The sequence below is a fragment of the Carcharhinus amblyrhynchos genome, chromosome 2, assembly GCF_965287045.1.
Source record: "Carcharhinus amblyrhynchos chromosome 2, sCarAmb.v2.hapA, whole genome shotgun sequence".
NCBI lineage: Eukaryota > Metazoa > Chordata > Chondrichthyes > Carcharhiniformes > Carcharhinidae > Carcharhinus > Carcharhinus amblyrhynchos.
Genome location: NC_137325.1, coordinates 82348234 through 82374758, shown reverse-complemented (window position 1 = coordinate 82374758; position 26525 = coordinate 82348234). Strand labels below are relative to the sequence as shown.

At 41.5% G+C, this 26525-nt stretch overlaps 1 protein-coding gene across 3 annotated transcripts in view; it reads left to right on the top strand.

The window, feature by feature from the left end:
• gabbr2 (gamma-aminobutyric acid (GABA) B receptor, 2) overlaps positions 1 to 26525 on the top strand; it is a 909903-nt gene that overhangs the window by 233712 nt on the left and 649666 nt on the right. The gene's annotated exons all lie outside the window — the stretch shown is intronic.

The window sequence follows — 26525 nt, the reverse complement described above, 5'->3', positions numbered from 1 at the left end:
TTTAACAGCTTAATGTATTGAGATATTGTTATTTAGATGGGACAGAAGGGGAACAAAAGGGGTGGAGGAGTTGCATTGCTGATTAGGGAGCACATCACTGCTGTGTTGAGGGAGAACACATTGGAGGGATCTTGCAGTAAATCATGGCTGGAACTCAGGAATAAAAAGGATGAAATCACAATGTTGGGAATATAGTATAAATGTCTCAACGGCCTGCAGGAGACAGATGTGTAGTCAGACACTGGAGCGATGTGGAAAAAGCAGGGTAATTGTAGTGGGTGACTTTAACTTTCCCAATATTAATGGGGCTCTTTTAGAGCAGGGGCTCGGGAAGAGAGCAATTTGTTAGATGTGTTAGATGTGGAAGGCTTTTTGAAGCAACATGTTGACAATCCAATGAGGGAGGAGGCCATACTACACTTGGTATTGGGAAATGAGCCAAGCCAGGTGATTGATGTTTCAATGAAAAAGCATTTTGGGTTTAATGACCATAATTCCATGAGATTTCGGGTAGTCATAGAAAAGGAAAAGAGTGGCCCTCAGTTGAGGATCAACTATATCCAACTTGGGTAGGAACCGTGGAATGTGGATTGGGAGTGACTATTTGAGCGTAAATCCATGTCTGGCATGTGGGAGGCTTTTAAAGGCCAGTTGATTGAAGTGCAGAGCATGCATGTCGCCGCAAAAATGAAGGATAGAAATGGCAGGATTTGGAAACCATGGATGACCAGGGAAATTGTAAGCTTAGGCAAAAGGAAGCCTACAATAGGTGTAGGCAACTAAAAACCAACTAGCCCTTGAGGAGTACAGTGAAAGTAGGAGGAACTTAAACGTGGAATTAGGAAGGCTAAAAGGGGCCATGAAATGTCTTGAGCAAACAGGGTCAAGGAGAATCCCAAGGCTTCTGATGCATATATTAAGAGCAAGAGAAAGAGTAGGCCCACTCAAGGACAATGGAGGGAAGTTGTGCATGGAACCACAGAAAGTGGTGAAATCCTTAATGAATACTTTGTATTGGTGTTCACAAGGAGAAGGTCATGATGGATATTGAGGTCAGGGATAAGTGTGTGAATGCTAGAGAGTGTCAATACATCAAAGAAGGAAATGTTGGACATCCTAAATTGCATTAGGGTAGACAAGTCTCTGGGGCCAGATGGGATCTATGCCAGGTTATTGCATGAGGCAAGGGAGGAAATAGCTGGGGCCTTAACAGAGAGCTTCACGTCCTCGTTGACGACAGGTGAGGTTCCAGAGGACTGGAGAATAGACAATGTCCTTTCCTTGTTTAAGAAAAGAAGCAGGGATAATCCAGGAAATTATAGGCCGGTGAGTCTGATGTCAATGGTGGGGAAGCTTTTGGAGAAGATACTGAAAGACAGGATACATGCACATTTGTAACAAAATGGACTAGTTAGTGACAGGCAGCATTGTTTTGTGAGGGGAAAGTCATGTCTCACCAACTTGATTGAGTTTTTCGAAGCGATGACAAAGATAATTAATGAGGGAAGGACTAAAGTGAAGTTTGTTGTTCGTCCATCGTCATCAATGAGGACTTCAACAACATTAGTCATTTTGAGGCTGGTTGCAGTGTGTCTGTCTGAAGGTGACTGATCAGGCCAATTCGGGCACGGAAGGTCCTGGCACATATTGGACAGACTTGTGTAGACACTGTAGTTGTTGCGCTGGTGGCTCTGGACTTGCGCAGCTCACGCTTAAGTTGTGCTTCAGCAATACACCTTGCTTTGTGAGTTTGACAGCCTTTGTGGATGAGGCAGTGCCAGGTAGGGCGGTTTTGTGCCAGCATTTCCCAGGTGGTCGTGTCAATGTCAAGCGACTTCAGGGAGGCCTTGAGTGTGTCTTTGAAACGTTTCTTCTGCCCTCCACGCGAGCGTCTTCCAGCAGAGAGTTCCCCTAAAAGGAGCTGCGTGGGTATGCGCTCAACTGACATACGGATAACATGACCTGCCCACCGGGTGTGCACTCTCATCAGCAGTGTGTGGACTGATGGTAGACTTGCTCTAGAGAGAACTTCAGTGTCTGGTACTTTGTCTTGCCAACGGATAATATTCTGTGAAGACAAGTCATATGGAAATTATTGAGCTGTCTTGCATGCCTTCGATACACTGTCCATGTTTCACAGGCACACAGGACGGCAGTGAGTACTGCGGCGCTGTAGACCTTCAGTTTTGTTGCTGGGCTGATTCCTCAATGTTCCCATACAGTGGAGCACAGTCTACTGAAAGCAGAACTTGCCTTTGCTATTCTGCAATTAACTTCTGTATCAATAGTCACTGCTTTGTACCCACCACAGTAAGACATTTGACAAGGTCCCACAGGGCAGACTGGTACAAAGACTAAAATCACATAGGATTTAGGGTGGGTTGGCTATATGGATTCAGAACTGGCTTGGTCATAGAAGACAGAGCAGCGACAGAAGGATGTTTTTCGGAATGGAGACCTGTAGCTAGTAGTGTTCAGCAGGGCTCAGGGCTCGGATCTCTGTTTTGTAGTGTATTTAATGATTTGGAAGAAAATGTGGGTGATCTGATTAGTAAGTTTGTGGATGACATGAAGATTAGTGGAGTTGCTGATAGTGCCAGAGCTTGTCAGAGATTGCAACAGGATATAGACAGAATGCAGACTTGAGCACAGAAATGGTAGATGGAGTTTAATCCAGACAAATGCAAGGTGATGCATTTTGGTGGATCGAATAAGACTGTAAATGGCTGAACAAAGAAAATTACAGCACAGGAATTCAGCCCTCCAAGCTTGCACCAACCATGCTGCCCGACTGAACTAAAACCCCCTAACCATCCGGGGACCATATCCCTCTATTCCCATCCTATTAACGTATTTATCAAGATGCCCTTTAAAACTCACTATTGTATCTGCTTCCACCACCTCCCTTGGCAGCAAGTTCCAGGCACCCACCACCCTCTGTGTAAAATATCTTGCCTCGACATCTCCTTTAAACCTCACCCCTCACATCTTAAATTTATGTGCTCTAGTAATTGACTCTTCCACCCTGGGAGAAAGCCTCTGACTATCCACTCTGTAATCTTGTAGACTTCTATCAGGTCGCCTCTCAACCTACATCATTCCAGAGAGAACCAACCAAATTTCTCCAGCCTCTCCTCAGAGCTAATGCCCTCCATACGAGGCAATATCCTGGCAAATCTTTTCTGTACCCTCTCCAAAGTCTCCACATCTTTCTGGTAGTGTGGCTACCAGAATTGAACATTATATTCCAAGTGCGGCCTAACTAAGATTCTATAAAGCTGCAACATGATTTGCCAATTTTTGAACTCAATGCCCTGGCCGATGAAGGTAAGCATGCCATATGCCTTCTTGACTATCTTCTCCACTTGTGTTGCCACTTTCAGTGACTTGTGTATCTGTACACCCAGATCCCTCTGTCTGTCAATGCTCTGAAGGGTTCTGCCATTTACTGTATATTTTCTATCTGTATTGGACCTTCCAAAATGCATTACCTCATTTGTCCGGATTAAACTCCATCTGCCATCTCTCTGCCCAAGTCTCTAACTGATCTATATCCTCTGATGATCCTCATCGCTATCTGCAAATCCACCAAACGTTGTGTTGCCACAAGCTTACTAATCAAACCAGTTATATTTTCCTCCAAATATATATTACTAACAGCAAAAGTCTCAACATTGATCCCTGAGAAATGCCACTTGTCACAGCCTTCCATTCAGAAATGCACCCTTCCACTACTACCTTTTGTCTTACATGACCGAGCCAGTTTTATACCCACCTTGCCAGCTCACCTCTGATCCCATGCGACTTCACCTTCTGCACAAGTCTGCCATGAAGGGCCTTGTCAAAGGCCTTACTGAAGTCCATGCAGTCAACATCCACTGCCCTACCCTCATCAATCATCTTCATCACTTCTTCGCAAAACTCGATCAAGTTAGTGAGGCACGACCTTCCCTTCACAAAACCATGTTGCCTCTCGCTAATACGTCCACTTATTTCCAAGTGTGAGTAAATCCTGTCTGGAAGAATCCTCTCCAATAATTTTCCTTTCACTGATGTCAGGCTTACGGGCCTGTCATTGTTTGGATTATCCTTGCTACCCCCCTTAAACAAAGAAACAACATTGGCTATTCTCCAGTTCTCTGGGGCCTCCTGTAGCCTGTGAGAATACAAAGATTTTTCTCAAGACCCCAGAAATTTCCTCCCTCACTTCTTTCAGTATTCTGGGGTATATCCTATCAGGCCCTGGAGACTTGTCTGCCTTAATGTTTCTGATGAACCCCAATACCACCTCCTTCTTGATCTCAACATGACATAAATTATCTACACACCCTTTACCAGGAGCATTAACATCAAGAGGGATCCAAGTGTGCAGGCCCATAGTTTCCTGAAAGTGACAACATGAGTGACCAAAGCAATTAGGAAGGCATATGGCACGCTAGCCTTCATTGGCCAGCGCATTGAGTACAGGAGTTGGCAAATCATGTTATAGGTTTATAAAACCTTGGTTAGGCTGCATTTGAAGTGTTGTATGCAGTTCTGGCCGCCACACTACTAGAAGGACGTGGAAGCTTTGAAGAGAGTGCAAGGAAGGTTCACCAAGACATTGCCTGGTCTTGAGGGTATTGATTATGAGGGGGGCTTGAATAAACTCATCTGTATAAAACTATATAATATTGAATAAACCCATCTCTGATACTTTCCCCTTTCTTGACCTCTCTGTCTCCATTTCTGGTGATAAACTGTCCACCAGTAAATATTACAAAGCCATCAACTCCCACAACTGCCTTGACTACAGCTCACCACACCCCACATCCTGTAAGGGCTCCATCCCATTCTCTCAGTTCTTTTGTCTCCGTTGCATCTGTTCTGATGATGCCACTTTCCAAAATAGCGCTGCTGACATGACTTCCTTCTTCCTCAACTGTGATTGATAGGACGCTAACGCATCCAACCCATCCCCCATACCACTGCTCTCACCCTCTTCCCTCCCTCCCAGAACCAGAATAGTGTGCCGTTGTCTTCACTTTTCACCCCACCAGCCTCCACATTCAAAGAACCATCCTCCTGCCACCATTCAACACATCTTCCCCTCACTCTCCCTGAGAGCATTCGCAGGGACTGCTCTCTGGGACACTCTGGTCCACTCCTCCATCACACCCAACACCTGCCTATGGCACTTTCCTATGCGATCGTAGAAGGTGCAACACTTTAAGTCCTCGCTGCTCACCATCTCAGGGCCTAAACGCTCCTTTCAAATGAAGCAGTGATTCATGTGTGCCTCCTTCAATCTGGTCTGATTTGATTTATTATTGTCACATATATTAACATACAATGAAAAGTATTGTTTCTTAATGCTATACAGAGAAAATATATCGTTCATAGAGAAGGAAACGAGAGAGTGCAGAATGTAATGTTACAGTCATAGCTAGGGTGTAGAGAAAGATCAACTTAATGCAAAAGTCTGACAGCAGCAGGAAGAAGCTGTTTTTGAATTGGTTGGTATGTGACTTTTGTATCCTTTTCCCAAAGGAAGAAGGTGGAAGAGAGAATGTCCGGGGTGTGTAGAACCATTAATTATGTTGGCTGCTTTGCCAAGGCAGCAGGAAATGTAGACAGAGCCAATGGATGGGAGGCTGGTTTGCGTGATGGATTGGACTGCGTTCATGACCTTTTGTAGTTCCTTGCGGTCTTGGGCAGAGCAGGAGCCATACCAAGCTGTGATACAATGAGAAAGAATTCTTTCTATGGTGCATGTATAAAAGTTGGTGAGAATCGTAACTGACATGCCAAATTTCCTTAGTTTTCTGAGAAAGTAGAGGCATTGGTGGGCTTTCTTAACTATAGTGTTGGCATGGAGGGACCAGGACAGGTTGTTGATGATCTGGACACCTAAAAACTTGAAGCTCTCGACACTTTCTACTTCATCCCCATTGATGTAGACAGGGGCATGTTCTCCTATACGCTTCCTGAAGTCGATGACGATCTCCTTCATTTTGTTGACATTGATCTGCCGCACCAGATTCTCTTTCTTATTCCTATACTCTGTCTCACCATTGTTTGAGATCCGACCACTGTGGTGATGTCATCAGCAAATTTGAAAATTGAATTGGAAGGGAATTTGGTTGCACAGTCATAGGTGTATAAAGAGTTTAGTAGGGGGCTGAGAACACAGCCTTGTGGGGCACTAGTGTTGAGGATGATCGTGAAGAAGCTGATGTTGCCTATCCTTACTGATTATGGTCTGTGATTAGGAAGTTCAGGATCCAGTTGCAGAGGGAGGTGCTGAGGCCCAGGCCATGGAGTTTGGAGATGAGTTTCATGGGAATAATAGTGTTGAAGGCTGAGCTGTAGTCAGTAAATAGGAGTCTGATATAGGTATCCTTGTTATCTAGGTGTTCTGGGGTTCAGTACAGGGCCAGGGAAATGGCATCTGCTGTGGACCTGTTGCGATGGTAGGCAAATTGTAGTGGATCCAAGTTGTCTGGGAAGCTGGAATTGATTTGTGCCATGACCAGCCTTTTGAAGCACTTCATAATGATGGATGTCAGAGCCACCGGCTGATAGTTGTTAAGGCATGCTGCATGGTTTTTCTTAGGTACCGGTATGATAGAACATAGAACATAGAACATTACAGCGCGGAACAGGCCCTTCGGCCCACAATGTTGCGCCGACCAGTCTTATTTTCAAAAAAAAACATTGACCCACTAATCTAAACCAATCCCTTTTCGTCCATAAACCTATCCACCAATCTCTTAAACGCCCCCAAACTAGGCGCATTTACAACTGCAGCAGGCAGGGCATTCCAGTCCCTCACCACCCTCTGGGTAAAGAACCTGCCTCTGACATCCGTCCTATAACTACCCCCCCTTAATTTAAAGCCATAAATTATGATGGTCATCTTCTTGAAGCAGACAGGGACCTCAGACTGTTGCAAAGAGAGGTTGAAGATAGCTGTGAATACCTCCACCACACACTGATCCGCACAGGATCTGAGTGCACGTCTGGGTATCCCAATTGGACCAGTTGCTTTCCGTGGGTTCACTCTCAAGAAAGTTGCTCTCACATCTGCAATGGTGACTCCAGATACAGGTTCAGGGCTGCCAGGGTGGAAGGCATGCTCTCTCTGACCTCTGGCTCAAAATGGGCATAGAATGCATTGAGCTCATCATTGAAGTGTGCGTTGGAGCCGGCGATTTTACGTGCCTTCATCTTGTAGCCTGTTATGTCTTGCAGACCTTGCCATAGTCAACGGGGGTCAGTGTGGCTAGTCTGGGACTGTAGTTTGGTCTGGTTTATTGCATGTTCTGCTCCCAATGTGCTCTACTCTACATCAGAGAGACCAAACGCAGACTGGGTGATCACTTTGCAGAACACCCTTGGTCTATCCGCAAGCAGGACCCAGACCTTTCTGTCACTTGCCACTTCAGCACACTTCGCTGCCCTCCTGTCTACATGTCCATCCTAGGCCTTTTGCAATGTCCTAGTGAACCCCAATGCCAACTGGAGGAACAGCACCTCATCTGCCAATTGGGCATTTTACAGCTTTCTGGACTGAACATTGAATTCAACAACTTCAGATTGTGAAATCTCCCCTCCACCTTTTGCCCCATTTCCATTTATTTTGTTCCATTCTGTTTCTTCATTCATCCATTTTTATTACCCTTTATTCCCACTTCCATTTTTCCACTTCTCTATTCCTGGTCTCCTTCTTGCCCCCTCACCCCTTTTCAGGGCAACTGCCACATGCGCAGTCCCTTAACAATCTGTACCTCTGTTGCGCCATTCACACATTCTGATCATTTGATTGATGCTCTTGGTACCTTTTGCAGCCTTCATCATCATTTACGTTTCATTTGTCAATTACAGCCCCCCCACCCTCATTGTATAAATCCTGATGAAGGGTCACCTTGGCTCAATGTTGGCTTTATTCTCTTTTTGCAGATGCTGTCAGATTTGCTAAGATTTTCCAGCATTTTCTGTTTTTGTGTTAGGATTGTTTTCACTGAAAAGATGGATGTTGAGGGGAGACCTGAGAAAGGTGTACAAAATTCTGAGAGGCATAGACAGGGTTGATAGTCTGAGACTTTTTCCCAAGGTGGAAGTGTCAATTACAAGCGGGAACAGGTTCAAGGTGAGAGGGGTATAGCTTAAGGGAGATGTGCAGGGAAGTTTTTCCACAGTGGTGGGTGCCTAGAACTTGCTAGCAGAGGATGTGGTGGAAGCAGGTACATTAGCAACATTTAAGAGGCATCTGGATGGGTACATAATTAGGGAGGGAATAGAGGAATATGGACCAAGTAAGGACAGAAAGTTTTTATTTAAGGCACCATGATCAGCATGGGCTTGGAGGATTGAAGGGCCTGTTTGGGTACTGTATTTTATTCTTTGACATTAAAGTGACTGGCCTGTAGTTGGCCTGGATTTATTCTTGCACCTTTTTTTTTGAACAGGGGACAACATTTGCAATTTTTCATGTGCCCTTCCTATATGTAGGTAGGATTGGAACACACATGCCAGTGCCTCTGCAATTTCCATCCTCACTTCCCTTCTGGTTGATATAGTGTACATGGACTTGTATGTATCCTTGCATGCATCTGATGTTGCTCTGATGATTTATCAACCTTGCATATTGCCAGCCTTATCTCATTCTTCCTATTGATCAATTTTTTGCTCATCCAGTGTCTCAACTATTGCTTCCTTTACTATGGCTTCAGCAGCATCTTCCTCCTTGATAAAGGCAAAGTAGTCACTTAATATCTTACTTTTTGGGAGATGGATTTTCCACCCCTGTTTTCGGCAGGTGGGAAAGCAGGAGAGGGCATACATCCACTGGAAGTAGCCAAGTTCTCATTGAGATTGTTCCTGCCTCTCCTCCAATGCTGTAGCGGGGTTCCCCATTCCCACACATTTAAATATCATTAGCAGGCTTCCACGCTGTATAATAACTCCACATAAAAGTTTCCCTCACTACCAGCATGATGCTATGTCGACAGGGCTCACAACAGCTTTTGACAAATGGGGACCTGTGAACAGTCCAGCCCCAAGGGAGAGGGTTACAGCTGGGCAATACCCTGGCACTACCAAGGAACAATGTTGGTGGGGATGTTCCCTGGGGGATGAGGGTGGGAGCAGTCCTTTCCTGGCATATTTGTTTTTTTTTTATTGTTTTCAGATTGGCTTGCTGAGAGGGACTGAGGATACTTGTTCAGAGCCCACAATGTGCCAAAAAATATGGCTAGAAAAGCTGGCTTTTCTAGAAAAGGTGGGCTACACGCCACTTTTCCCATCTGACTTGACACATTCTCAATAAATGAGAAAATTGCATCCTCTGCCTCTATTCATAATTCTCCTTTTTAGCCCTCATCAGTCCCACCCCTCATTTTATCATCTTTTTACTATTTCCAAGCCTATAGAAGGCTTTTGGATTCTTTTAAGTTGGCTGCCATTCTCTTTCCTTTTTTTTGCTGCCTTCTTTTCTTTATTCACTTCTTCTTCGAGCTTTCTATCTTCAGATAAGAAAATTTTAAACAATGCTTTAATTGAGTTGTCACAATAGAACCACTAGGCTGATGATGCAAGTGACCACACTTCAAAGATTAATTGGATGTGAGTAGCTTTGGGATACCTGTGGATATTCAAAGTTATTTTCTCTCACTACTTAAAAACCAGCATTTACAACGCAATAGGAATTCTTACTTAGTTGACTTCGCTAATCTGCATACAAATTGAACAACATTATTTTGCATGTGAAGATCAAATCCAAAACAGAACGGTTTGTACCCACTCCATCTTTTCAATAAGGCAATTCTCTTGCATTTATCACTGCTGAAATTACACGACCATAAAGAAATTATTCATAGAAATGGCATTTTAATCATCAGAACCATTCCTTGCAATATTAATTGTATGGACTATCATTGACTTGTGTGTGGCCCACCCATTCCATTTAATTGTTTCTGAATTGTAAATGTGCAAATTGCATTTTCCCACAGCATAATGCTGACATGATGCTTTTGTATATGGTCAGTTAATTACACTCAGATACTTATGCTGCCAAATACTTTTCCTGTAGGTACTTCTCTTCCATATTCCCATTGCTTCTATGTTTTACAGAAAATTTGATGGTCAACTCTATAAGGCTGCTCCTTCCAGGCACTGAATGCTAATTAGAAGCCATGAATTATTTTTGTCATTTTGTGCACACAGTGAACGTTGGAGGCTTGATAAGGTATACAGTTGGGACAAAGAATGAGTGGTTACTTGGTAACATCTGAATATGTCCCAAACTTACATCCACCAATTTATTGAAGTAGCTTTTTCCTACAATGCCTTGAATGCCTTTTTAAAAAGTTTTATAGACCTATCTTGACAGGAGCTGTCTAAAAATTTTGACAGAGATGAAAAGATCAAATTCAATCTAAAACTATTTTTTTTGTATGAGTGACACAAGTAGGCTTACCTTAACACTGCAATGAAGTTACTGTGAAAATCCCCTCGTCTCCACACTCTAGCACCTATTCAGGTACACCGAGGGATCACTGCATGGCTAATGCACCTAACCAGCATATCTTTCAGATTGTGGAAGGAAACCAGATTACTCTGAGGAAACCCAAGCAGACATGGGGAGAACATATACAATCCACACAGACAGCAGCTCAAACCGGGAATTGAAGTCAGGCTTCTGATGCTGTGAGGCAGCAGTTCTAACCACTGTGCCACCGTGGGCTATGGATTTTCAAATCCCTTCAGAAAGATGTTAGAAACTGGAGTTTTTTTTATCATAAATGCTTGTTAACTTTTATGATATATATTTGAAATCATGAAAAAAATCAGGTCCATCGTGACCTTCCTTCTAACAATACAGAGTCATAAAAGATCCCAAAGTAAAAATAAACAAACCCATTTAGGTCGCAATAAAAGGACTCCTGGAAATAACTCAAAAGCAATGAAAGCTACAAAGAGCATGATTTTTAAAAAAAAATCTTAAAGGTGCACTAATGTCACAAAATCTACAGATATAATTTTGAATTGGCTTAATTTGCTAACTGTCTGCATTTGTCCTCTGTAGAGTAGGATTTTGTATTATGTCAAAGCCAACCAATTTCTGTGCTTGGACTTTTGTGTATAGATATTCCTTAAGGTTTGATGTTGCACAGGACGTAGGGAAGGATCCTCTGATCTCCCTGCAGCATGTTTCACGTGGCAGGAGGCAGTGTGTCATTGGCCAGAGGAGGGATTGTCAGGTTCCACCACTATCAATGGGATTTCCTGTTGACTTTTTCCACTTTGCAGGGAAATCTACATTGGGGATTTGCTGGCGTTGGGACGAGAAGATTTAACATAACATAAGAACGTAAGAAATAGGAGCAGGAGTAGGCCATCTAGCCCTTCAAGCCTGTCCCGCCATTCAATAAAATCATGGCTGATCTGTCGTGGCTCAGTTCCACTTTCCCGCCCTCTCCCCATAACCCTTAATCCCCTCGCTTATCAAAAACCCATCAACCCGCGTCTTAAAAATATTTAGCGAGGCAGCAGAATTCCAGAGATTCACCACCCTTTGAGTGAAGAAGTTCCTCCTCAACTCCGTTCTAAACCGCCCCCCCCCCCTTTATCTTGAGGCTGTGCCCCCTAGTCCTACTGTTCTTTCTGAGCGGGAGGAGTCTCTCTACCTCTATCCTATCCATCCCATTCATCATCTTATATGTCTCTGCTGGCCTAAACAGCCAGAAAATTCCAATCATAGTTTTCAACTATGTGACATATCAATGCTCGATTCTCCAAAGTAAGAAGTCTGACAACACCAGGTTAAGCACCAGAAGGGGCAAACCCTGAAAGCTTGTGAGTTTACTATCAAATAAATCGGTTGGACTTAAACCTGGTGTTGTCAGACTTCTTACTGTGTTTACCCCAGTCCAATGCCGGCATCTCCACATCATGACTACTATCAATTCTCTAAACACAGCTCATTGACATTGGCAGGACCAGAAAATCCTGATGCTGTCAATTAGCACACTGCCTCCCACTGCAAGAAACAGATTGTGGAGCGGCCAGAAAATCCGCCCCCGCCCCCCCATTATTAAATTTGACTTTAAGCACAGTCTTCAAAAATTACTTTTATCTAAGGTTCCCTAAAACAAATGTTGTTACCATTTTAAATGAATTTTAATTGGTGTGATAGAAATAGTACCTCTGTAATTGAAATGATGTTAAATAAGTTTGCGCCATGTAAAAGATCCCAGTAACAACAGATACTGGGCAGATCACTTCCACCCCAAGACTGGAAATTCCTGCCTGAGGTCAATAGATTTTTAAGTGGTCGGACAAATTTCCATCCCCCTTGTGATGATTCAGACGGCGCGCAGGACTGCTATATTTACCCCCTTGTTGAAGTCCACGGGCGGGATTTTATGGTCTCGCTCGTCCAGAAACCATAAAATCCCACCCAAGGTCAATGGACCTTTCCATGGTTTGCCTTTTGCCCGCTGTGATTCCTGTGGCAGGTGGGCCGGTAAAATTCCAGCCCATATTTTTACCTTCAGAAAAGGAAGACTTGCCATTAATGGCGACCAAGCACTTTATGTCATGAAGTAGTTTTGAAGTGTAATGGAGGAAAATGGTATTAATGTTGTAATGTAGGAAAGGTTAAGTAACGCCTTACAAACTATTTCCAAGTTAAGACAAATTACAATTGCAATGTTACCTGGGAATGAAGTGAAAAGTTTAGAACATTTAAGCAGTCATCATTATTTTGCCTTGAGAATAGGAAGCATCCAATGCGTTATGAAGATAATTTGTGCACTTTAATGTCCAAGATACTTGTCTTGAGAAGGGATAAGATAGACAAGTTTTTGTTTCTAATTACCTAGCACTGGGCCTGCAAAATATGATGAGTAGCAGTTAAATGTTTATTAAATTTATACAGATTGGCTGTATTGCATTTGATGAGATCTAGTTCGTGGCTACTCATGGAAGATGAATTTGTTGCATATGCTGAGATTTTAAATGCATTGAAAATGTTTTTATGATGTAGCAAATAGAAACAATTAAATATAGTTCTCTCATTTATCAAAGTTTTGAATTTCTCATATTTCACATGCCGCTTTTCTAAATATGGAAGACGATTTGAAAAGGAGAAAGCAAATTATTTCTGTGATTGGAAGAAGCTGCTTAACTTCTAAAATACTTCAGGGGCAAAATTTTACGTTCTTCCAGCAGCAAGTTTACAGATGGCAGGACCTGGCTGTAACATTCCTCAGATGGCCTTCCTACCAGGCTCCTGCCCACCCTGAGCTCTCTGCAATTTTACAGTGGGCTGGATTCGGTTTAAGACAGCTGGCCCATCCTGTCCCAGTTGAGGCCCGCCTTATTTCCTAAGATTTTCCGGCTTGTAAGAGGAATTCAAGGGGCAGGAGGAAGGTTTGGAAAGTGACCTTGCGCAGGCTGCTGATGGGGTGGGGTGGAGACTCATCATCAATGGCCTCCTTTCAATATCAAGTGCAACTCAACAATGTCAGCACTCTGCAAATGCTCACTTTCCTCCTGGCCTCTCCACAAAAATGCCATACCCACTTTGGTCAACTCACCACACAAGCCTACCCCTAACCCTTCATTCCCAATGGGACCTCCTCCATGTCCTGAGACCATCACCTCCTGGAGATGGAGACTGAGACCAGGATTTTCCAGCGACACCCGCCAACAGGATTTCCTGGTCCTGCTGAAAGTCAGTGGACTTTTGTCTGGCCAAACATACCCCCAATGGCAAGGCTGGAAAATCCCGGTGCTAGTCTTTGGGGACTGCTTGTTCCTACTGGGACTGGAGTACTGCAGGCCAATCTGATTGGCTGGCAGCTCTTGAGGCAGGACTTCCTCCCAACTGAGGGGCAGATGTCCTATTCCCTGTCAGTCAATGCCCCTTGGAGTGCTAATTGGGTGCAGGGCATTCAGTATTGATGGCAAATTCATTTTTTCTTAATCCTTGGGTAGCGGTCCAGGAAACCCCACCATGCTAAAAATCCTGGGCCAGTTACCATACATCCTCCTATTTTCAGAGAACAGACTTTCTTGCTTTAAAGGAAGTCTCACCTCCACCTTAGCAATAAGTCTCAGACTTTGTTGGAACATTGGCTTCTCACACTTGTCATCGCGATTTAGAATTTCTTCCCCTCACCATTCAAATCCAATTAATTTTGTATTGCAAATTGCTAGAAGTGTGAGTTGCAAATGTCATAAGATGCCTAGGACCTTGGCGAATATGGAACCAATAGTTTATCTCATTAATTAATAAAGTGTAATGATAAGAAAAGAAGCAGTTAAGGATATAGGATGAATTGAAGCCAAATTTGATACCAAAAGAAAAATAAAAAAGAAAAAAATGGATTGACACAGAGATAGAAAAGGAAATAAACAAAGGCTGTAAAATATATTAATGAAGACTCCAGAAACTACTATTTGTAATTTGAAATTCTACATTTTCAGTTCTCTTTTTAGGTCTGAGAGTTTGAATGGCATTGCAAAGACAAATCTCATCCCAAAAATAATCATTATGTTGTGAAATAGAAGCACTAACCTTTTGCATTGAAAATTTACAATACAAACGTAACAATTGAACATCAAACATGGGAAAGTTGATGGCAAACTACAATGTTTGCAAAAGTAACAAGTGAAGGTGCAATTCACCCAACAGATGATTGCATTTTGCAATTCATGCTAGATTTCTTCCAGGTCAAAAATGGTTGGATTTCCTTGATGTACTCATCATAGGATCTGCCTAGTACTTGCCATTATATTCCCAGTGAATTCGGGCCTACTGTCTATTAAGTGGCATATTGGAATGAAGGAAAGGGCCATCAGGTGAGTTATTTTCCTGAAAAATGTTCTGGAATTTGCTTTCTCTGGAACGTCCATTTTTAAAAATGTTTTAGCATATTAGGTTCTGCTCAGACATCTAGCCATCCACAAGAAACTTTCTATTTAAACAGGATAAAGACTTGGCACTCAGTTTGTGTACATGCTCTATACATATAGATATTGGCCAATCACAGAAGGAAGAGCTGAATACATCTGTGCTTCTTAAACCTTGGCGTCCTCAGTTAATAATACAGGACTCTAGTATCTGAAGTGTGGCAGTACTTCAGGTGCATGAATCAGCTCTAATTGTTGTGGCAGACGGAAAAGCCTATTTTTGAATGCAGTAGGTCAAATGCAATGGATGAAATCCAATAGACATAGCACTCACTGGGTAATTAGTTATTGTGGATTGATGCTGTCAGGATTGGTACTCCGGGAAACTATACAGCCATGTAATGTGTTTAGCCAATTCTTAATCACTTCATCAGAAGGAAGTATCACAATATCTTATTAAACTGACAGACTACTCTCATGAAACTTCATCCCTGATGTTTATACACCGATTGGAGTGAGTATAGAGAAATTTTTTTGGATGAGGAAGTTACTTTTCTGATCCACCATTCAATATATAAATGATCTGACTTTGTAGGTGGAATTTTTCCCGACCCTTAAAGATGATGTTGGAGGTAGCAAGGAGAATAGGCTGTGCCTGTGGCCTCATTAACTCCTTGGAGGACATTCACCTCCATTCCACAGGACTCCCTGCTTTCCTCTCTCTGCAATATTGATGCAATTTTACATCTCCGAGGCAGCCTCAAAGTTGCTCACCTGCCTCGGTGACACCACTCTGAATTGGTCAGCAGCATCAGGAGATCATCCAGTTCTTAATAACTCGGTGCACTCCAATTAGGAGGCAAGCACCAGGAATACTGTAAAACCAGTCTCATTGTTGGCAAGTACAGCTTTGAACCACTATTTGATATATCAAGGTCCCAAAACAGAGACAAAAATCCTGTTCTGTTGAGTTCATGGTAGACAACACAGTTCAAATATGGATGGAAGTCCTGCCTTGAAGCGCAACAAAACTCTTTGTTTCCGCTCTTTATTATTTCTGTACAAACGTACTCCTCTTTTGAAATCTTCATTTTGATTATAGGCTTTGACAAGTTGACCTGGTGTACTGGTGTGTTTTTGAGTACCTTTTATAGATTGGTGAGATCCCTTCCATACCACACATGGTGGGTTCCTCATGTTGGCATTGTTGAGGGGGTTGCAGAAACTTGCCCATGGTAAGAAAGAGGGAGGAAATGGAGGAAGAATCAATCAGTGTCTCACTGGACATGTTTTGTCATGTCTGGACTTGAGTATGGTGTTTAACAGGGAGGAGAATGTAGAATAAAAAGTTAAATGTTTGCATATGAATTACAGTTTTATGAAATCAGAACAAGTATAATTTTCTAGTAAAGAAAATTGCTTTACCGCAATTACCAGAAAAAAATAGCCTTTAAAGTGCTGTGTGGTAAAATTATAATTTATTTCAGCACCATTTTGCCATGAAGATTTCAACATAGACATTCATTAAGATATTGAATGTCTTCGCAAAAGTTGGTTAATGAATTTAAAAAAAGCTAGTTAAACTCAACATTTAAATTTCAACAGCCTGACTAATAATGTCCTTCTTGCCTGGTTCATCAGGGTGCTTTGAATTCCCCCACCCTAAATAAAACCCTACAGATAGTAGCAGTGAAGGCCAGTGCCCAGTGGATTGAGGTTCTGACTGAAGAATGTAGTAAATAGAAGCAGGAGTAAACGGGAACAACGCCTTGATTTTGCTCCCTCATTAGACAAGGTCATGGCTGATCATTCACTTCAACTTCAACCCTATTTTTATATCCCTTAATGCCACTAGTGGCTCTACTGCACTTCACTTCCCTCTAGGCTGCTTCAAAATGAGTATAATCAACACTGCACATTTTAGCGTGTTCATGTTTCAGATTAATGTGTTAAATTTGTTCACAGAAACAAGCCCAAAACATACAGAGTATCAGAAGGATATGTCCTATGTTCTACTCCTGTTCCAATTTCTAATGTTCTTATGAAAGCTGTATAAATAACTCTAACCTATAAATATTTGTGCTTTTTTTTATATAAAATTTGATTCTTTCATTCATTCGTGGCATTTGTGTGTCGCTGACTAGGCCAGTATTGCCCATCCCTAGTTGCCCTTGAGAAGGTGGTGATGGGCTACCTTCTTGAATCGCTGCAGTTCATGTTGTGTAGGTACACCCAGTGCTGTTAGGGTGTTCCAGGATTTTGATCCAGCTGCAGTGAAGGAGCAGCAATGTATTTCCAATGAAGATGATGAGTGACTTGGAGGGGAACTTCCAGGTGGTCTTGTCTGCCTTTACCCTTCTAGATAGTAGTGGTTGTAGATTTGGAAGGTACTGTCTAAGGAACCTTGGTGATTTTCTGCAGTGCATTTGTAGATGGTACACACAGCTACCAATGTGCAATGGTGATGGAGGGATTGAATATTTGTGGAAGTGGTAGCAATCAAGTTGACTGCTTTGTCCTGTATGGTGTCCAGTGAGTGTTTTTGAAGCTGCACCCATCCAGGCAATTGAAGAGTATCCCATTACACCTCTGACTTGTGTCTTGCAGATGGTGGACAGGCTTTGGAATGTCAGGAGGTGAGTTACTTACCTTAAGTTTCCTAGCCTTTGACCTGCTCTTGTTGCTACAGCATTTACATGGCTAGTCCTGCTGAATTTCTGGTCAACGGTAACCTCCAGGATGTTGATAGTGAGGAATGGTACTGCTATTGAATGTCAAGGGCAAGGGTTAGATTCTCTATTGTTGGAGATGGTTATTACCCCTTGATTGTGTGGCAAGAATGTTACTTCTTACTTTTCAGCCCAAGCCTGGATATTGTCCGGATCTTGCTGAGTTTGGACACGGACTGCTTGAAGTCATGAAAAATGCTGAAAATTGTGCAATAATCAGTCAACAACCCCACTTCTGATTTACGATGGAGGGAAAACGGTTGAGCCTTGGCACTATGCTGAGGAGCTCCTGCAATGCAGTCCTGGAACTGAGGTTATTGACTTACAATACCATACCTATGTTCCTTGTGTTCAGTATGACCCGAATCAGCAGGGAGATTTCCCCCTGTTCCCTTTGACTCTAGTTTTTCCAGGGTTCTTAGCAAAACTACAATTTAATGCTTGCCCTTGAGACGTTCAGTCAAATATTGCCTTGATGTCAAGGGCAGTCATTCTCACCTAACCTCTGTCATTCTGCTCTTTTGTCCATGTTTGAACCAAGACAGTAATTAGGGCAGGAGCAGAATGACCCTAGTGGAACCCAAACAAAGTGGCAGTATGCAGGCTATTGCTAGCCAAGTGCAGCTTGATAGCATTATAAATGAGCAAGAGTAAAATGATAAGGTGATAATTGCCAGCTTTCATTGCCCTGCCTTTTTGTGTGCAGGATATACCTGGGCATTGTCATGTAGATGCTGGAACAGCTTGACTATACAGTACTGAAGCTTCAGGACTCAAGACCTCAGTACTATAGCTCGAATATTGTCAGAACATGTAGCCTTTTCAATATCCAATGCCTTCAGCTGTTTCTTGATATAATATGGAGTGAATCAAATTACCTGGAGAAAGGTGCCTGCAATGCTGTCGACCTCCAGAGGAGATTGAGATAAATAATCCACTCGGCATGTCTGGGTGAAGATTATTGCAAATGTTCAGCCTTATCTTTTCCACTGATGTGCTGGGTTCCTCTGTCATTGAGGATGGGGATATTTGTGGGGCCTCCCCTTCCAGTGAGTTGTCTAACTGTCCACCACAATTCACAACTGGGTGTGTCTCAACTGCAGAACTTGGACATAATCCATTTGCTGTGGAATCTCTAGTGGAAAATGTTCCAAATAAAAACTGGATTTGCCATGGTGATTTCATGCAGGTACATATGATCAGGAATGACACCCACTGTTCCCCATTTGTACTTTCAGGTTGCTAGTCAGTCTCTGGGGCAACTCTTTTGCTATTGTCTCTGTTCTGCTACTGATTGGTAAAATCTTTTTGCTGATGCTGAACTATCCATCTTCCTTCAAAATATTGTATTTCATATATACCTGGCAGGTTTGCTTTTGGGGCTAGTGAAAGACAGAAAGCATCACAGTGGGAAGTGAACAGCAAAAGTAACATTTGCCATTAGTCTAGTTAGCTATCAGAGCTCTTAAATAACAGATAATTGGAGGGCACTTTGCCTTAACTATTCCTCCCAAAATACAAATTGTTCTTCATATGTATGACCACTATTCTCACAACCAACCTCTGAATCCTTCCCTGCAGTCCAATCTCATTTACCCTCACTTGATCAGAAAAATAGCCATTACCAAAGCAGTTCAATTCATAATTCAATACCTGTTAAGTTGCTTGATTTTAGAATCACCCTTGTGAAATCATTAGAGCTTGACTTGTGTTGTTATTTACCTATCCTTATGTTCCTTTAAAGGATTTTCTCAGTGGCTACAGCTTATGAGTTGAAAGGCTGTTGAACTTTCATTAAGAACACCTCAGAGGATGACGGTGGGTGAAGTTGAGCAGTTCTGGGTCTTGAAGCTCTGGTCACCATGAGTGGGGCCATCTAATAAAAGTGATCGTGTGGCACTGGCGGAGTGGGTGAGAAGGGAGATGACATCTCTTGAGAGGACAGCAGGTATCTTGTGCATGGAGCCAATGTCAATCTCCACAGTCTTCCCCATACCTGACACCACCATCCCTAAAGTTTCTGTAGCCCCTCAAACAAATCTTCTGCTGTGAGCTTCCACCACTGAAACTGAAACTCCTTCCTGTACTGCTCGCCATCACTCTTCAAGTTTCTCCATTATGTCCCACTCTTCTCTGGTATTTGGGAACATCGACAGTGGATCTTTCACAGTTGGCTTTTCTGTTGGCAAATAGGCTGTCAGCCTGGCTGGGTGCTGGACAGCAAACAAAGAAAAGAAAATGCCACTTAAATAAAATAAAATCAAGAAGCAGATAGTTTTCAATATTTCTTGAAGTTTTAGAATGTAGGAATTGGGCTGAAGACAAGTGCAGTGCTAATTGAAGGAGTGCTATAGTATGTGCATGTGGAGAAGCCCTGTGGAGTTGAAGCAAATTCCTGATGGCACTCTGGCAACTGAAGAAAGATGCAAGAATATCTATTTATATAAAACATTACATATTTGGAAGAGTTGCATCAGCGTTAATAATTGGAGCTTAAAATGCTTGCATGCACCACGCACGTTGGGAATTGAGTATTTCAGCCATGCTGTGCACATACTTATTTCAAATAAGATATGTTAAATTGATGAGACATGTAGAATTAAGTAGAACTCACAGCATAGCAACAGTCTGTTCAGCCCCACTGATCCAAGTCAATGTTTATGGTCCACACAGGATCCTCCCATTGTTACTTAAAAGATTGAAGTGATTTTTCAGCTATACAAAACTCTAGTGAGCACTGTGAACAGTTCTAGGCACCACATTTTATCAGGGATGTATTGGCATCGGAGTGGTTTCAGCACAGATTTACTAGACTGATGCCTGGAGCATTATCCTGATGTCACACAGCACAATTAATTGGTGTGATGCCATGGGCAACATATTTCCTGGCAACAGCTGCATTGCCTGTATTTGAAAAAGGAGGGTGAAGCAGTGAGATGGACCCATTGGCAGCATCATTTCAAGGGCCATTGAATGGGGTGGGTAGACTAGTTTTGTCTTATCCACATCGATATACACTGGAGTGGGCATTCTGCAAAACATAGTCCCTGGACCTGAAATCAAGGCAAATTAATTTCTAGCCCAGCGACTCCAAGGATTAAATTACATGGAAGGATTTAAAAGGTTAAAGAGTGATTTGATTGAACATTTTAACATATTAAGGAGAACAGACATGGTAGAAGAAAGATGGCATACTTCTACTGATCAGAAGTGCATGATAATGGGACATAGCCTAAAAGTTAGAGCCAGCTCTTTCAGGAGTGAAATTAGGAAACATGAAGAATGGCCAAAGTTTGGAACGCTCTTCTGAAATGGTAACTGATGCAAAAAATCTGTGATTGACCTGTTTTTACTAATCAAAGGCATTAAAGGATGTGGGACAAAGAGAAGTATATTGAGTTTGGCCTCAGATCAGTCTTGGTAAATGGTGGCAGAGCAGGCTTAAAAGGTTAAATGAGCTATATCTGTTCCTGTCCTCTTCAGGAAAGAGTGAACAGACTGGATCTTGGACATCTGGCATAGACTTATTCAACCAAATGAGCTATCTCTGTGCTGTAAGTACTTTGTAATTTGCAGCATATAGCAGGGAAACCATACTTTAGATAAAATAGATGTATTTGCAAAAAGTGCAGTGCGTAAATATACATTTTGCATTGCGGTTTGTTTACTGTAAACTACTACTACCTAACATATTTTGTTAAACTATTGTCCTGCCTTATCCCTGTAAAAGTAAGCATTTTAGCTGCTGATAATTGGTGTTAATATTTATGAAATCCCATTTTGTGAATGTGAAAGGGTTAACAAGCTGATGCTGAGATTAGTGTTGATGGCAGCTGTTTTGTTTTTCACCTTAGTTAGATTAAGTGTATAAATGGGAAGATTAGTGAAAATGTATTCAAAAATTAATGAAAGAAAGGCAGCTTTTGTGTTGTCCATGAATGGTGCTGAGTCTGAATTGAAATTGACCTAGGGCTGGATTTTGGTTACTGAGGTGGGTAAATCAAGTCATGAAATTTCCCAAGTCACCAGCTCTGCCTTTAGCAAAAAAATCACAAAACTTTCACTCTGGGGTGTGGAGGAGGAGTGGTGGTAGGTTGATGACGTGCCCACCAACTCTAAAAGTACAGCATTGGTGGTCATGGGGTGAGTGAGTGTGAAGATAGGTTGGTTAGAAGCCTCAACTCGGTTCTCTGGAACTTTGTCCTATCTGTTTTGGATTTTAGGCTCTGTGCCACTCTAGCCCTTACCCCTCACATCCCCTCGCTACTCCACACACATTACCCCCCATTGGCCCCCAAACGCCCCATGCCAATTCCAGAGTCACTCAGCCGGTATGCACCATGGACAAACCTCAGGTATGTGGAAATGAAATAAACTTTGAAAATTTTATACAGTTCCCATCACATAGTCTTGACTGCTGTGGGATAACTCCCACTTCATGAAAGCATCAGAGCTCTTTAAGTGGCAAAACCCTTATTTAAAAAACAACATATCTCTGTCCATACCCAAATCCTTTAATAGTCTCTTTGAGTTGTCTATCAAAATGTGAATTCAGAACCCTCTGCTAAGCTATTTGTAGGTTTTGAATTTAAGCAAAATATTCATGTTGAATAGCCCTTAAAGAAATACCCACAAAGCATTGAAACTGCTCGCATAGATGCTAAACCAGCTGCCCTGTCAAAAACAGTCCAGCAGAGATATTTTTTTAATTGACAACTGCACACAATTATTATTTTGCTTCTTAAGTGAGGGGTTTCAAAATAACAAAGATCATGATAATTAAAATCCACCACAAGTAAATTTATATCTATTCCATAAATTTGTGATTCCCATATGTGATGAAAGTGTGAAAATGTGTGTCTGGTATGTTTTTTATGTTTAGGAGAAGATTTTAAAGTTCAGCTTTTTTTTCTAAAGAAATGCAGCTTAGATGCTTGGAAAGCAGAATAATTATTAATTTCAACCTTGCAAGTAATTGTGTTAAGTAGTGTTGATGAATTTTTGTTTACTTAAGTTCCCCTAGGATTTTAGACCAGGTTGATTGACAGGGTCATGTGATAGTCCTAGATTTTGAGGAGGAAACAGGCTTTTGAGGAAAAAAGAGTTGGATTTGGCTGTTCTGGTTGAAGTTGGGGAAATTTTGCAGATTTCTGAAAATGTCATATCCCGTTGAAAACTCCAAAGTTGCCCACACTCATTATAGTAAGTATATTTGTGATTGCTGACAATACTTAGAGTTTGTTTACATCTATAAGAAGAATGTTGTTTATTTGGAACTGAAATGGTGAAAGGTTAGAAATTCGACGACTTTTCTTGCTTTAAGGGTGTTGGTTAAACTGTTTCAGTTTGTGAGAGCTATGCTTAAACTGTCATGAATAAAGCTTGTTTTGATAAAAAGATCACTAATTTGTTATTGGAATTACTCCTGCAGTGAAGCATCCTTTCCTCACATTTAAGTCAAAATAGAAAAATTGCTGGAGTCTAGTCTGGCTTCATAACAAATCTTGAGGTTCAAGTCCGAGACCGTAACACATGCTGTAGGTTCAGGCCCTTGCAACAATCAAAATTAGGACTCAAAATATTAAATTTGTTTCTCTCTTCACAGATGCTGCCAGACCTGCAGAGTTTTTCCAGCATTTTCTGTTATTTTAGTTCTAGTTTTACATCTGAACTTAGAAGAGAAAAGGAAGCTTAGCATCAAGTAAATCACACCATGCCTCTTTCCCTTGTCAGCAAAAATGGATCTGTCAGAAATGGGGTTGGGACATCTCATTTGGTTCTCGTACAGCATTTGAAAGGTTCATGGAGTCTATGCGACTGAAACATCCTGACCCTTGTCTCCTGTTTTACATAACTCCGAGAGTAGAGTACATAATGAGGCTCAGCTGGGAGTCCAATCAACCATTTTGCTTGTTGAAACATCTGCACCCCAGGGAAATTTTGTCTGATTGACAGACATCAGAGCACTTGAGCTGTCAATTTTACTTTGCTTGTTCACTCAAATTAATTGCTTACAAGCATTTGTGCATTTCTTTTCATACTTACAGGGTCTGGATGATTGACATAATTATTTGCATGTAGTGAAATTATCTTTTTCAATATAGAAGAAAATTGTGAATTAAGTATATTTTTAAAGTACTTTTACTCATCTTACAGTCACTATAGGGTTCATTGGCTCTAGACAGTGGATCAGTGGGCATGGAGAGCAATAGCTTGGCATGGGATTTGTCATGGGGTGGGTGGAAGGGCAAAGCTGGGCATGAGAAGGACTTCTTGAAAAAGTGCCTTATGGAGACTGGTGTTGACGACTCCTCTGAGGGCCTGTGAATCACAACTCTTTAAAAATCTGGCCGGACTCCAGAAAAATTGCAGGGAAGTTGGACATGCTTATCTTCGCAATGGCGTCGGCTAAGTTAGAAATGGGTAATGTGGGTTTTTGGCAGGAACTGATCTGCCCCCTTTAAAGACACTCCTGAAAATTAGACAACCTGGGAATGGGGTTGGGCATCCTGGATTCAGGATCTGCTTGACATTTTTAAAGAATTCCTGAGTCATGCCTACTTGGTGAAAATCTAAGGCGTAGTGCTTGTTGCAAAGCTGAAAAGGAATGGAACGTAGAGGGTTGAGCAACAAAAGTTCTGTTAGTTGTAAGTTGAGAAAATAACAGAAGGATGGAAATTTAGGAAGATACCAAATCCATTCAAAGATTGGGGAAGTGTGAAGAGAGTCTGAAACAAAAATAATTTGAACACAATTGCTATGTGGTAAAATATAAATGCAGGGTCAGCAATCTAAATTTAAACATTCTGTGAGTTGTAAGCTGCATGATGAGAGGTCAAAGATAATTAAAGATGAGAACAAAGGTCTGGTACTGAATACACTGTTGACAAAAAGTGCTATACCATTTGCTAGATATTCTAATGTAAGCTTGAGGGCAAAGCTGCTGATAAGATTACTTCCGTCATCGACTGTGGTGGCACTTGACCACCATAATTCTATTAGTTGCCTTACATTGCCTTGTTATGGAGACTACAGAGTGTTGACATAAAAGTTGTGTGAATTATTTCTTACCATTATTTGATTTGTGTTCCCAGCTGCCTTTTACTATATGAATGATCTCTTGCCTGTTCTTTGATTTGGTCTTGCTGGTATTGTACTGCCTCTTGATACGGGCAGCAGTGGAGTGAGGTCTCTTTGCTACATTGGTCACTTGCAGGCTGAAAATAAAGGGCTGCTGGAATGATTGGATAATTAGCCACAAAATGAAAATTTTATTAATCAATAAACTAGATTTTAAAAAAAACACATTTTGCTAAACTTCAGATGCTAAGAGCAGCAGAGGGAACAAAATGTGTAGCAGCAAGAGTAACAGAACAGGAATTTATGTGAGCTGGACATTAGCTTGAGAGGCAGCCCTGTGATGTAGAATTTGGGACTGATTTCAAAGAATCATAACAATTGCTGCATGGGAGACCATTTGGTCCATTGCATCTGTGCCACTGTTCATTATTCAAATTATGCTATTAACCCTTCCATTTCCAAACTCTTTTTCCATATCCTTGTATATTATTCCTTTTAAAAAGACAAACAATTCATTTTTAAATGTTGTCACAGTCTCTTGGTAGCCAGGTCTAGCAAGCATTTCATGTGTAAATTCTTCAATCTTCCTTTTTTATTTTCTTTTTCTGAAAACTTCACGTCTTTGTTTGGCTAGTGGAAACAATTTTTCATTATTTATTTTCTCATAATCTGTCATAATTTTGGAAACCTCTTTGTCTTCTCTTTTTCTTGATAATAGGCAATTTTCTGAAGCATTCTTTGTAACTGCAGATTTTCGTTCTGAAATTTTTTCCATTGAAGTTTCATTGCGCCTTTTCCATGACTTGTATCATATCTATAATGAGGTGCTCAGAACGAGACAAAATATTCCAACTGTTCATGAACCAATATTGTGAGAATATTGGAAATCACCTATTGCAGTTCCTATAACCGTAAAATCCACAGACATACAAATCTTTGATTTTTCCTATCTGCATGCCCATCTTTGCAGTTCTATGTAGACATGTATATTGGAACTCTTTTAAATGTATTTGCAATGAATAGGAGCTGCCACCTCTGCTTGCATTGCTAACCACTCTTCTTGCAAGTTACTCCACATTTGTTCTTGGGTATGTCCCTCAACTCCATAAACTTCAGCATTGTTCCTCTTGTATCTTTTTCACATTAATTTATATTAATGAAAAATGCAAGAGCCATTGCACAGTTCCTGGGGCACATAACTCTCCACAGCCCACCAGCCAACAAAACATTCATTTAACCCTACTGTTTGCTTTCTATCCCACAGGCATGCTTTTTAAGTGCTTCAATCTTTGGAGAACCTCTGTTGTGACACATTCTAAAATGTCCTCTGAAAATCTATTAAAAACAACATGTAATGCATTTCCTTTTTTTTGTGCACTCTGTGGATTCCTTGAAAAATTCAATTGAGTCAGTCAAGAACAAACCATGTTGACTGTCACATGTTGGCCCTTTTTTTTTCCAATATTGACTGAGTCCATCTTGTATTATGGAATTTGGATACACAACTTTGCAGCATTCAGTTGATGCAACAGAATCTTCGATGTCATGGTATGAAGCATGCACATTTATTACTTTCATTTTTTGGACATTACAAATGAGGACCAGGTTTATATTATTCCTGGCCCACAGGTGTAGGACTCTAAAAGATATTTATCATCATTAATTGTTAGCTGGAAAGTTAGCGATTAACATTTGTTGCTCACATAATTCCTTTTATAGATTGCAAAACTTCCATTTCTATCTCTTGAGACAGTCTTTCTTCTCACTGCTATTTCACTTGCAGCATCAAAGTCAATGGGGGTCAGTTGGCTAGAT